We start from the raw sequence: 12,746 nt of genomic DNA, 5'->3' as shown, positions 1-12,746 counted from the left end.
ACAGTTTTCTAGTCAAGCAGAGCCTATTGTTCCACTGCTTCTCCCAATGTTTTCTACAGGTGCTGTTGAAACCTGAACCCCTGCCTCATGTCCCTTTGTCTTCACCTGCCATGGCAAAGTCAGAATTTATTCTTGAGAGACCCCAACCTTCTTGAGAAGACTTGCCTTGTGGCTTCCCTGGCTGCAGAACCACAGAGAGACACAGTTGCATACGTGTCAATACCCAACCTATATCCCCTCCATGCTTACCATTTCCTTGCACACTGGCCCAGCATCCAACCACAAGCCTCATCTGCTCTCTGCTGAAGCAGACCCAAAGTGTCCGGGAATTCATGCCCCTCAGGTTGAGGGTGGGTGGGTCAGCATCCCAGCACTCTAGGCTCTCTTGTGGGCTAACTGTGAGGTGCATCTTCTACCACATCTCCCAGAGTCTCCAGTGGGGTTGCACTCTACTTAGCCATAGTGGTCACTTGCTTGAGGATGTACCCGTTATCTCTTTATTGCCCAGTAGAACCCACTTCCTACCTGGTGTTCCTTGAGATGGACGACAAAGTACTTGTGTTTAAACTCTTGTCTCAGGATCTTCTGGGGAATCCAAACTAAGTCAGCATGATCCATAACAACCTACAACTCCTCTCTCTCTATTTCTTTTGAGCAGTCTCTTATTTCAGACCTGAGTTGCATCCTATCAAGTCTTGTGGAAAGAGGACCTATCAAAAGGATCTACACTCTGGACAGGTAGAAGAAATCTCTCTGCTACATCACATGCAAGGGCACAGAGAGTGAGGAGGGCAGGTCCATTCCCTGTGCCGTTGGCCCTGCCCTCCTCACTCCAGCCCTCACTCTGTATCAGGTTTTCCCTACACTCTGTTTATACTCGTCCCTTCATTCAACTCTTCCCCTTCAGGTTTTGAGATCATGGTTGATTTCAACAACTCTGCCTTTCTTTCTACCTTTTCTCATTGGCCTAGAGTTTTCATTGGGGTTGTACAAATGGGCAGATGGTTGAGCAGGAGATGTCATTACGCCCCTGGATTCTGAGAGTAAGCAGCGGCCCTGGTCCTCCTTCTTCCTGCTTGTATTCTGAGGACCCACCATCTAGCCACCTGCCAGGATGCAGACTCTTCTTTCCCCATTAACAATGGGCGTGTTGACTCACCTGGTGAGTCAATGTCACTGTGAGGGGTTCTGGAATCTTGTTGACTTGGCTTTCTCACCAGCTGAGTGACCTTGGGCAAGTTATTTAACTTCCCCCCCACCTCAGTTTTCTTATCTGGAAATTGGGAACAATAGTGATAACTATGTCATAAAGTCTTTACAACCATTAGGTGAAATAATGCATCCCAAATGTTTTGACAGCACCTGACACATTGAAATCTTCTGACAGATGTCAGTTATGGCTGATGCCCTGTCCTCCCTCTGGACAGACCCAGCCTTAGGAGGTGATGGTGCTGGTGGGAGAGGAATCTGGTCCCCAGCCTGCCAAGACAGTCACAAGGAGAGTGAGGCACAGCCATTCCTTTTCCTGGCTCCTTCCAGATGGCAGTGTGGACAAACCGAATGGGCAGGACATTGTGGACATGCAGCTGGATGGTTTGTTATTCACATTGACTTAACCAGACTAAGTTAGAAGTATCCGGAAGCTCTGAAAGACAAAGGCTCAATTGACCTTTCTACGCATAAGTCAAATTCCTTCCCTTCTTTAAGAGCCAAAGCCTCCAAAACCCCTCCCAGACCTTCTCCAAGGAGGAGCTGACTTTCATCAGTGGGCTGCCTCTAATTACTGATTCCTTCACTTTTGCGTGTTCTGTCTCATTGTGATGCTATTTCCATAAGAAGGGTTTGCATTCCAAGGACCACCCTGAGAAGAACATGCACAGTGCACTCTTAACGCACATCTTCCCACCTGGTTGCAGACCCACGTTGCTCCACCTGCCCTCATGCTCGTGGTTAAAAGAATATCAATCATTTCACTATTCCACCTTCTCTCTCTTTCCCCCGTAAGAACTGAGTTTTTTTCTCTTCAGGGTCTAATACATTTTTTTTACTTCCTAGAAAATTACTACTTTTGGGGGAGTTATTACCATCCCATTCTCAGAGTTTATAAGTCCATGGGTGAGAACCTGATCCAACGAGAGCTAAGCTGGAGCTGAGAATGATAGACCAGAGTCTGTGTGCCCAGGGCTGGCAGAGGTAAAACTGGGGCCCTGGTAGCTGTCTTGTTTCTGATAAATGAACCAGAGAAGTGAAGGAAGCAGGTGAGGAAAGAGGAGGAAATGGTGGACCCCAGCGTTCAAGTCCCTGGCTCCAAGCTTTCCTGAGGCCAAAGCGCATTCCTTCCTTTGGGTCCCAAAATGCAACTCAGTATTATTCTAATTACACCACCTTTTTTAGTCTAAGTTGAGCGTGGTTTCTGTCACTAGCCAATCCAGCAATGATTATGATATTATTTAAACTTACTCCATTTCTATTGCTTCGGGGCACTAAAGGATGACCAAGCTGCTGGTTGACGAACCAATTCATGCTCAGGTGGGGATGGGGGATAACTGTTCCTGCACTGCCTTTTGTGACACCAACTTGCCTTGAAATCTGATTTTTTGTGTCTTGACTCAAAGTAATGACTAATAAACCAAATGTCAGCTGCAGGAGGCCCTCAGAGAGCTAGCTTCAGTGCAGATGGGTATACAGACAACCCTCAAATAGTCCACGAGGTCTCTCTCCCTGCGTGCACATATGCCAAGGTTTGAGTTTAATTTTTTTTCTCACGCTATAAAGATAAGCTCTGCCAGTAAATCCCAAGTCAAGCTGCTAGAAAAAGCCAGTCTAACATCATCATATTTTTTCTGGCTGCTTTAACTCAGTTTGAAAAAAAAATCACAAGTTTTCTTCAATGCCTGCCTATTTCTAGAAAAAGCTAACTGGAAATTAGAAACAGAGAAGACTGCCTTTAGCTGCTTCAGTAACAGGAGTCTGGTCACTTTGCTTCCATGCTCTTCTTTTCCCAAGAGACCAATTGATATTCTCTCACTTGTCCAACACACACACCCTCGTCCTTATGAGTTCAAATCCAGTTGTCTTTCCTCTTTGGCGCTTTTTTCTGGTGAAGTGGGTGGTCTCACAGCAAACAGTGAACACCATTCTTGGTCCTCGGGTCCAGTCGCCTTCTCCTGCGCTCGTCTGCCCTCTGCAGGTTGGGTGGTCAACAGCGCCCTAGAGGGACTACCTACCCTGCCGCAGGACGGACTATTTATTGGGCAGTGGGAAACCCAAGTTAGATTCCAGATTACCCGCCTGAAAATGCAATTAATAAAACTAAGGATTAATAAATAATAATATTTTAAAGTAGTTACAATTATAATGAGCCATGTCAACCCATACTAGTATCTCAACAACTGCTGGAATTCACTCTGCCATCCTTGGTGATACATAACCTTGTTCCATCTTAGTTGCTTGATCTGTAAAAGGCAAGTAGGATGCCCAACAATTCCTTAGAGTCATGGTGAAAGTTATTCATGCAAAAATTATATTTAAGAGATTCAAGCATAAAGGTCTTTTAACGCTTAAAATCTCCTTCTAATACCCTTCTCGTTCTCCTTTCAATACCAGGTGACAGAAGTATTCCTAACTCTGAATACATGAGTACAACTTGAATGTAGGGAATTAAAGCTAGCTCTAAATCAGGATGAATCTTATAACCGAAGCCATGTTATAGTTTGACTAGCAGCATTTTTTTCTTAGAAATACATAAAATAATGGTGCATTTTATAACCAGTGGCATTTTAGATTTTCTGAAATACAGCACCTAAATGAGCCCTTCCAGAATTCAAGGTCTTTTTTTTAAAGCAGGTTAACTTTGTTATCAGATTTAATTCATCTCTCAGTAGCTTTTCTCAAAATTTGAAGAAATTGAACCTCGCAGACCTACTCATGGAGTTGGGAGGGACCGTAGAGGTCATCTACTCTGTTCCTCAGGAAAGTTCCCTGGTGATATAATTTAACCAGAAAATGTTCTATTGTTTAATAAGTTTGGGAAACGTTGTGGCAGAGTTTTCTCAGAGACTAATATAAATCATGGGTTTGTCAAGAGGGTGTTCCAGTGCTCAGGATTTCCCTCACTTGTGTGACCACTATAACTTTTACCTAGGACTGATTTGTAGGTGAATAGAAATGCTGAGAAAACTGAGGCCCTGAGATTACACAATTTTCCCCCAAAGACCCAACTAATTAGAAATAAAGCCAGGAATGCAGTCTGGGTCGCTTCCGATCCTGCTTCCATGCTGCTTCTACCACACCACACTATTCAATGCATGCTTTCTCAATGAAACTAGTAGGGCACCGTGGTATAGTTATCTCTTGTCTAATATACTTCCCTAAAAATTGAAAAACTAACAAGTTAATGGAAGCTACTTAAAGACAAATTGATACTGGAGATCAACAACCACCTAAGTTGTGGAATTTCTTAGTGCACTGTGATGTCCACTGGAATTTGTCGCCCAATTGCCTTCCAAGATCCAAGAGCAGCTTTTGGAGCACCCGTGCTTCTCAGAGCAGGTGGGGGTTGAGGGGCAGAAGCTGAGAGACAATCAAGCACACCTCCCATTAGCACAGGTCCCCAGTGCCTTGAATTTGACAAAACTCTTGAGCAGGTAACAGCCACCAGTGGGTCTACTGCTGCTGGCTTTGTGACTCCTTCATTTCTGATTATGAAAGTATTCTTATTACACTGCACTGCACCATAATCATTTGCATTTTTATTATTTTCACTCAAAAGTGCCTAAGTTATTTAGATAAGCACCATTAAACAAAAATCTGAGTGATTAGTTCTTTTGATGCATCTGCGTGGCAGCAGAGGAGCTCAAAGATGTTTACCAGCAACACAGTCAGTCCCAGGTGGGGCTTTTGATAAACAGAGCTGAGCCCCAAAGCAGCCTCTCATTAAATCCTGAGCAGGAATTAGATATGTCTCTCTTCCCACGCCATTCTTCATCAACCAGCCCCTCCACTTAGAGAGAGGATCATTATGTCTTTCCCTCCACTAAACCACAACAAATCACTGCTAATGAGGGGTCCCAGAGGATGGCCAGAAGACAATCACACACTCCTTCAGCATCCACAGGCTCACAGAACTTAAAAATCAGAAGGCACTCTTAGAGAGTGACTACCTTAATCCCCTCATTTGACCCATCAGAGACAGAGATCCAAGTAAATTAAGAGAGTCCCCAAAGGCTGACAGCTGGTCACTGGGACCCACATCTCCCATCTCTCACTTCAGTGAATGTTCCAGCCCTCAACACTCCAAAGTGTCCCCTGGAAACTCATGCCTGAAAGTTGCCAATGGGCTCCCGCTGTGCGAAGTTACTGATCTGTGGCAAAACACCCACTCTTTCCCCAGAATGACAAATGTTATTAATGTTGAATGCTGACATAAAATGCATTAAAATGAGGCTGTTTGAGGGATCTTCGAAAATTACCAAAAAAAAGATTGCATGAAAAAAAGAATGATTTTATTTTGTGCACGTCGGAAAACAGAACTATGAATTGATTGGTATCTATGGCAGACAGGAGGGTGTGGTCTCATCTCTTCTTACCAGCTCTGGGGTATCCGGTGAATACTGGACCTGTCAGGGTCTCAGTCCCACATCTGCCAAACAGGCCAACCAGCACCTGACTTGAAGGCAGTGGAGGAGGGAGGGAAGTGCCTGACCCTAAAAAGCTCCTTCTGGCTCCAGGAGCTCCTCCTCCATTCAGATGCCTTGCCTTCCTAGATGGGATTTCGCTACAATGTCGATGTCATCATTAATGAGGCTTTCTCCCCTGTGTCATGTAACACAACAAACACAAACAAGATTTCAAATAAAAGAATTGTTACCTCAGTGTTTTGCTAGCACGTGATCTCTGATGAGTAGACATGGAAACAGAGCACTCGCCTGCCTCATTCACCTTCTGAGAATCACCCTCCAGAACATTTTAGCCGGGTGCCATTGAGATGAACGTCTCCCTGCACGCCTGCATGGAAGTATATCATGCAAAACGACTGTGCTCCCCCTGAGATATTTGCACACTTAGTCTCAGTCTCTCTAACGTGCGTTTGCCCGCTTTACCACCCACATGCAAATACAAAAAAAAAAAACCAAGTCTTTTGGGGCAAATATTTCAAAAGGGTAAAATATTTTTGAATTTGATCCTGACTTCCTGGCTTCTATAGCTAAGATCTGTGAAAAACAATGCAAGGTTTAGTGTTAATTTTCTTAATGAAAGAAAACACGTGGGATAGTTTTTTTCCCATAGATGGACTTTATTTTAACTCAAATTCCTGCTGTCACCATGTGCCACCTTAATAACTTCATGTGCCAAGAAGACTTGAAAATGGAAGTCTCATCAGTTCCATGAGGGTTGGCTGGATCTAAGGTAGCTCATTCACAGCAGAGGCTGAAAATCTTTAGCTGGCTGAAGCCCTAAATGGCAGGGGAGGGGAAAACCCAAAAGATAAATGAAAAAGATGCATGTCTAGATTAGATGTGAAAATGGGAAGTTGGTGAGATAGAGTCAGAGAGACGGAGGAGAGAGAGATGTTCGGTGTGGGAATGACGGGGCAACATTAGCCAAAACCAGATCGCAGCGGGAACCAATCAGAAGCGCAAACTCAAATTTGCTGACACGAGAAACGAAGTAGGTACTGCAGAGAAACCCCTGAGCTCATTTCTTTTCCATCTTCTCCCACCAGACAAGCTACAAAAGAGACTGTACTTGCAAAAAGTTCCAGATTAACTTTACCACCTACGTCGTTTGTCTTTGCCGTTAATTAGTGCCAGAGGCAACTCCCTGTTTTCTTCCCTCTCCCAGGATTCCCCTCTGGATCCTAATGAAGTTGAGAGATTTCTCAGTTTCACAGTCTCAGCTGAGCAGTGCTATTCTCTTCTACTGGCAATAAGGAAAAAATAAATTAACTTGGAGGATTTCTTGATGGAAACAGTTTACAATCAAACGCCCTACTGTTGACAAAATCATCATAACTGTCACTTTCACGCCTCCTGCCAACTGCATAATTGGTGTCATTACCAGTAAGTCATGGAAATATAAATGAGTGTGGATTATAAAACACAAAATTGCATAAATATGAATATTTTATGGAGCCCAAGCAATGTCACAAATTGTACATGACGTGCAATTGGCACTTGCTTCCAGAGGATCTTGAGATTTCTCACCCAGAATAAGTAAACCCTCTCATGACAGAGCTTCAGAAAGCCATTTGTGGGTCGATGTTACGGAAGGCAAGTGATGAGAAGGGAAGCAGGGAAACATGTTCTGTTTGGAACTGATTTTAAAACACATAAAATCATTAGCACATATTTATGTTTAGCATATGCAATTTCATTTTCATATTTTCCTAAATGCAATATAATTTCAAAAGAAAATGTTTTTTTAAATAACAGAGTTTAAAGCCAAATGCATCTGATTTGGTATCACCTACTATTCTGGACCACTCATGTTTGAATACGTTGGCAAAAATGTTAGAAGTCGCTCTGCACCCAAGTTGCTTGTAATTCCTCCAGTAAAATGACGTTCCTCTCCCCGCTCTGCCCTAGACCAGTTCAAGCCACATGGCTTTCTCCCTTCTTTGAACTTCTTAAGCCTAGATCTGGGAAAGCACATACTTCGACACTTCTTAGATTCTGTAAGATGTGACGATCAAGCTCTTTTTGTTTGTGTTAATTAAGTCTTTGGAATTTCCATACTTCTGGAAACCCTCCCCTTATCAGTGTCTGATACTGGGCTGAGAGGTCAGAGGCACTCCTTAAATATGGAAGGAAAATTGTTAAATTAAGTGCCCTGTTCTCTAGTGTCTATAGAAAAAAAATGGGAATGAAAAATATTGAATAAAGCCTTGGTATTCTTTTCAGCAGGATGAGATCACAACCCTGGAAACTAGAAACATTTATACACAAAAAAAATTGACAGCATGTTCATGAAAACTTGCCATTAAAAACTTCCTAATCAAGGAGATTACTTTCTTACAAGCTTGGACATACATCAAGGGGCTGCTGAGTCTCACATGGTATCACTGGATTGTGAGCTCCAGGAAAGAAGTTCTGTCTGGTTGTTCATAGCTGTGGTGGGCAGAAGAGTGGCCCCCAGCGACCACCACATCCCAATCCCTAAACCCTGTCACTGTGTTGGGTTTCATACAAGGCCAAAGCAAACCCAAAGCACAATTTTTACCCCCAATCTCAATATCCAAGAAGTGTTTATCATGTTTAAATTCTCCATTTTGATTTAGTTATTTTTGCCTTTTGAATATTTGCACAATGTCATGGTGAAATTTCAGAAAACCCTTGAAGTTTGCAACTGCACTAGACAAAGGATAAATCCACTTGTTCAAAGCTCAAAATATAGATTTCTGTTCAAGAGATGGGACTGGAGTGATAGAAGTTTGAAGCTTCATCTTACAAGGAACTTTATCTTACAAGATTTGAAGTGGTACCAAGCAATTGGCAGAATGCTGTTTGCTTTTGTGGAAACTCATCTAGGTACAGTACAGAGAGTGGTTTGGTGGGAAAGGCTGTGGTCAGACCAGGTAGGAAGTGTTGCATTAACTCCAGCGAGACACACAATGGCCTGGCCTTGGATAGTGGCAGTGTTGATGAAGAGAAATGGATGAATTCTAAGAGATTAGAAGGTAATATTAACAGGATTTGGTGACTGGAGGAGGGAGAGAAAGAAGCCAATGAGGATTACAAGTTTTGGGTTCGGACAACAGGGTAGATGATAACCATTCAGTGAGGTACAGAGAATGAGATGTTATAGTTGAGTATGAGATATATTATGACTGGGCATAAGCTAATGAGTCCTGATTTGGACACATTGTGTTTGTAATGGGGGAGGTGATAATAAGTGATTGTGGGAGATAAAAATGAGTAACTGGATGTACCAGTTTTCAGCTCAAGGGAGAAATTTTGTTAAAAACATAAATTTGGGAGTCATCAATACATGAATGCAGATGGATATGACAATACCCAAGTGTATATATTGAGAATCTAGGAGAAAACTCTGAGGAACACTATTTTTAAGGGGCAGGACAGAAGAGGAATCTACATAGGAGACTAAGCGCACAGCCAGAGGAAAGAAACCAGCAGACTTCAGTGTTGTGATAGCCAATAGGGAAAATTTCAAGATGGTGGGTATAAACTAAGGTGGCAGATGCTGCTGATAGATAGAGCAAGACGGAAGGGTGGGCACTGGATTTTGCAATATGGATACCATTAGGGACCTGACTGGAGTATGTGGACTGAGATCAGCCTGAAGCTTGTGAAGGAGCGTTGAGTGCCAGAGCGCATGGTGAGGAAGTAGGGGAAACAAGTGGAACACCTCTCTCGAGAAGTTTGACCAAAAGAGAGAAATAAGAAATGTGATAGTAGGGAATTGTAAAAAACATTTTTTTGAAGAGAGAGAAATGCTGATTTGAAGAGGCCAGTAGAGAGGATGAAGTTGACAATTCAGGTTAGCAAGGAGATAACTAGTGTCGTGAGGTCCTTAAGGAGCTGGGATGGATCCAGAACAGAGATGGAGGGATGTGCTATGGATGGCAATCTGAGATATGCCTTCCACTGTAATGGGAGGGAGTGAGGACAGGATGGATGTGATTGTGGGTGAGTTTTTAGGTTTGATGAGGGAAAACCGAAGCAGTTGCCATCTACTGGCTTTTTATTCTTCTGTTAAGTAGGAGATGAGGTTATCTAAATGCTTAACTTTGAAAGGAGTGGGGCTCTGGGATTTAAAATAAATTTTTAATACAAATAAATCCAAAGTTCTCAAGTGGTACCATCTCAGCATAGCTTTGAATTTTCAAAGCCGTAATCCAGTGGTTTGAAGTAATTTCAAAAGGGATTGCAAACGTATTTGATGCTCAGCATTATGGAAGAGCTCATTCATAGTACACAGAAAAAATTCTCAAACCCCTTTCTACTTCTCCACAAATCTCTCACTCCCGTAGTGTCTCCAGAGCTTCTCAAACATCAAACACCAAAAGTGCTCCTCGCCATCCAGGCTGTGGCCGCTTCTCTTACCCACTTCCCATTCCCTGCTCTGTGGCTCTCCATTATGAAGATAAACTGAAGCTCTCTAGTTAAATCCTTTTCTCTTTCCTCCTCCTTCCCAGGCTTTTTTCTCTTTGAATTTTTCTCTTTTCTTTTTTTCTTTGAATCTGGAGACTACATATTACATTATTCAGACTATATATTGTGTGTGTGTATACATATATATACTATCTATCTATCTATCTCTATATACAGACTATATATTAGTCTCCAGAGTCAAAGATTTACATCACAAAATATCCAGGAACGGTTCTGGCAAATATAGAATTTTTCTTGGAAGACTGGGATAGGAATGTGAAAAGAATGAACAAGGAGAAAGAACCCACACATTAAGTCATGGGCACAGCCATCTCATCAATTCAAAATGAGCTGCTTTTGTAGAATGTGATGTCAACGTGGGAGAATGGCGCAGCATGGCCTTCACCATTGGAGTGTAGACCTAAGTGGAGAGAGGTGCCTCCTAAAAAACGCAGGGGTTAAGTGAATAAAAGTGTGATCAATAACTGAAAAATTGACCATGGCACAGTGCTATGGCTGACACTGGACAAAATTTGAATTATTGATCACGTACATCATAAGCATATTTTAGACATTAAATCTCTAGATCCTAAAAGATCCCCCAAAAATAAACAGGAATGTTGACTACATGACTCATTGCAGACTTGAGGTGAGGTTGAGCCTATAGCAGAATCCTCTTAAGGGCTAAGGAAGATTAGTAAATCCATAGGGAAACAAGGAGATGCATTTCACTCCTCCATCCATCTGTTGAAGGGATTGTTGTCTTTGCACACAAACAAGAGGAACGTCAAAACTCCTCCCCTGCAAAGTACCAATTCAGAGAGGTTGTCTTGTTAGTCAAGTATAAACAATGACAAAATTTCACTGACTTAACACAAGACCATTTCTACTCATGAAACTGTTGGTGGATCCAGCTACCCTTCAGGACCTCTGTCCTCCAAGCAGGGGCTCAGCCTTCCAGGCTGCTCTGAATCTGTGTCTCCTCCATAATGGCCACTGCAGGGGAAGAAACTGCTGAGGGTTTCTGTGCTGGACATCTCCCTTTGCCCTTCCAGAGCCCCTCACCACCACTCTCCAGCTCAGTCTGGGTCGCAGGAGGCTGATCTGTGCAATCTTGTTCTCCAGCTTCTCATTGGATTGACCAATGGGGTACACCAGCAGGAGATCTAAGGGCTGAAGCTGAGTGAGTTCAGGGTATTATTCCTCCACTCACTTTCTGTGGCATCACGGTCGCCTGGCTGCATCCCCCTACTGAGGACCGGAGCTTGCTCTCTCTTTCTCTTTCTCTCTCTGCATTCTGGTAACTGCCCCTTCGTCTTGTCTTTTCAAGCCTAAGTGCCATAATACCTCCCCACTGTTACCAGACCCAGAGTGAATCACCATCCCTTGCTGCCTTCTTAAAACCCAGCCCACACCTTTGCAAACATCTTTGCAAACTTAAATTCCAGCCCACTCCTTTAGTAAACTCTTTTCCTTTATCCAGATTTTAAATACCTTGGTCTGAAAGTGGCCCCCATCCCTTCCACTTGAAATTATTGACCAGAATTAGCTGTATGCCCTGCTTAACTACACTGGTACTAGGAAGGTCAACCCTCTCAATTACCCAAGAGAAAGGAGAATCCAGTATTGGCAAAGATCAGAAGTCTCTATCAAGAGGCCCAGCCACAGGTGTAAAGTGATTTACTGAATAATTAGACAGAAAATGGTCACTTCACCACTTTCATCATTAGAAATAGCATATAACTCATCACAATTCATTTTTGGTGTGATTGCAGACAGTTGGAACACTTCCAAAAGCAGTGATCAAATACAAAATTGCCAAATTAACCCCCAAATTGGCAATCAGGTTGAGATAGCTGTTTCCTCTCAGGTTAGGAAAGATGAACCATCAGCTCTTCAGAAGAATAAGCAGGGCGAGCACAGACCTCAGGCAGTATTGATTGGATGTGTCCTCCATACAAAATGCTGTGGCGTAGCTTTCAAAGAGCTATTACATGACTGTCACAGAAGGGGCAGAAATACAATGCTATCTTTAAAATACTTTGTCTGCTGATTGATTAAAACTACCAGACAGAGGTAGGTGAAATACCCAATACTGACCAGTCCAAAAGTGCCAAGGGCTCATGGGATGACAAGAATAGTACTGGAATCAGAGACCCCACTTCATGCTCTCCCAGGAACTGGCTGGATGCCCTTGGTCACATCTTCTAGTCTGGTTTCTTATGTGTAAATTGAGGCAACTGGATCAAGGGGTTTGTTTTATCTGTGATATATGGAAATATCTCATGAGATCTGGCAAAACTGTGCAAATTTTGGAATATATTTGCATGTGTGGTTTATTTTTTTATGGAAAGGATTCACAGGTTTCATAAGACACCACAAAACCTTTTGCCTCTCTCCTTAAGAAAAAAGGTTAGAACCAGTGGGCTAGTCAATGTCCAGTGATTCTTGCAGATCCAAAGTTTGACGATCCTATGGTCATTTCTGGTCAATGTATTGGTCTGATGAGAAGAACATAAAATACATTCTCCTCAAACAATAAAATTGCCTTACTATGGAAACTTAGCATACAGTTGATGTTCAATAGAGGTCTGTATCTGCATCTTATTTTTCCCAATTTTTGAATATGCCATT

Source organism: Equus caballus, chromosome 21 (assembly GCF_041296265.1).
Source record: "Equus caballus isolate H_3958 breed thoroughbred chromosome 21, TB-T2T, whole genome shotgun sequence".
NCBI lineage: Eukaryota > Metazoa > Chordata > Mammalia > Perissodactyla > Equidae > Equus > Equus caballus.
Note: the sequence above shows the minus strand (reverse complement) of the source record.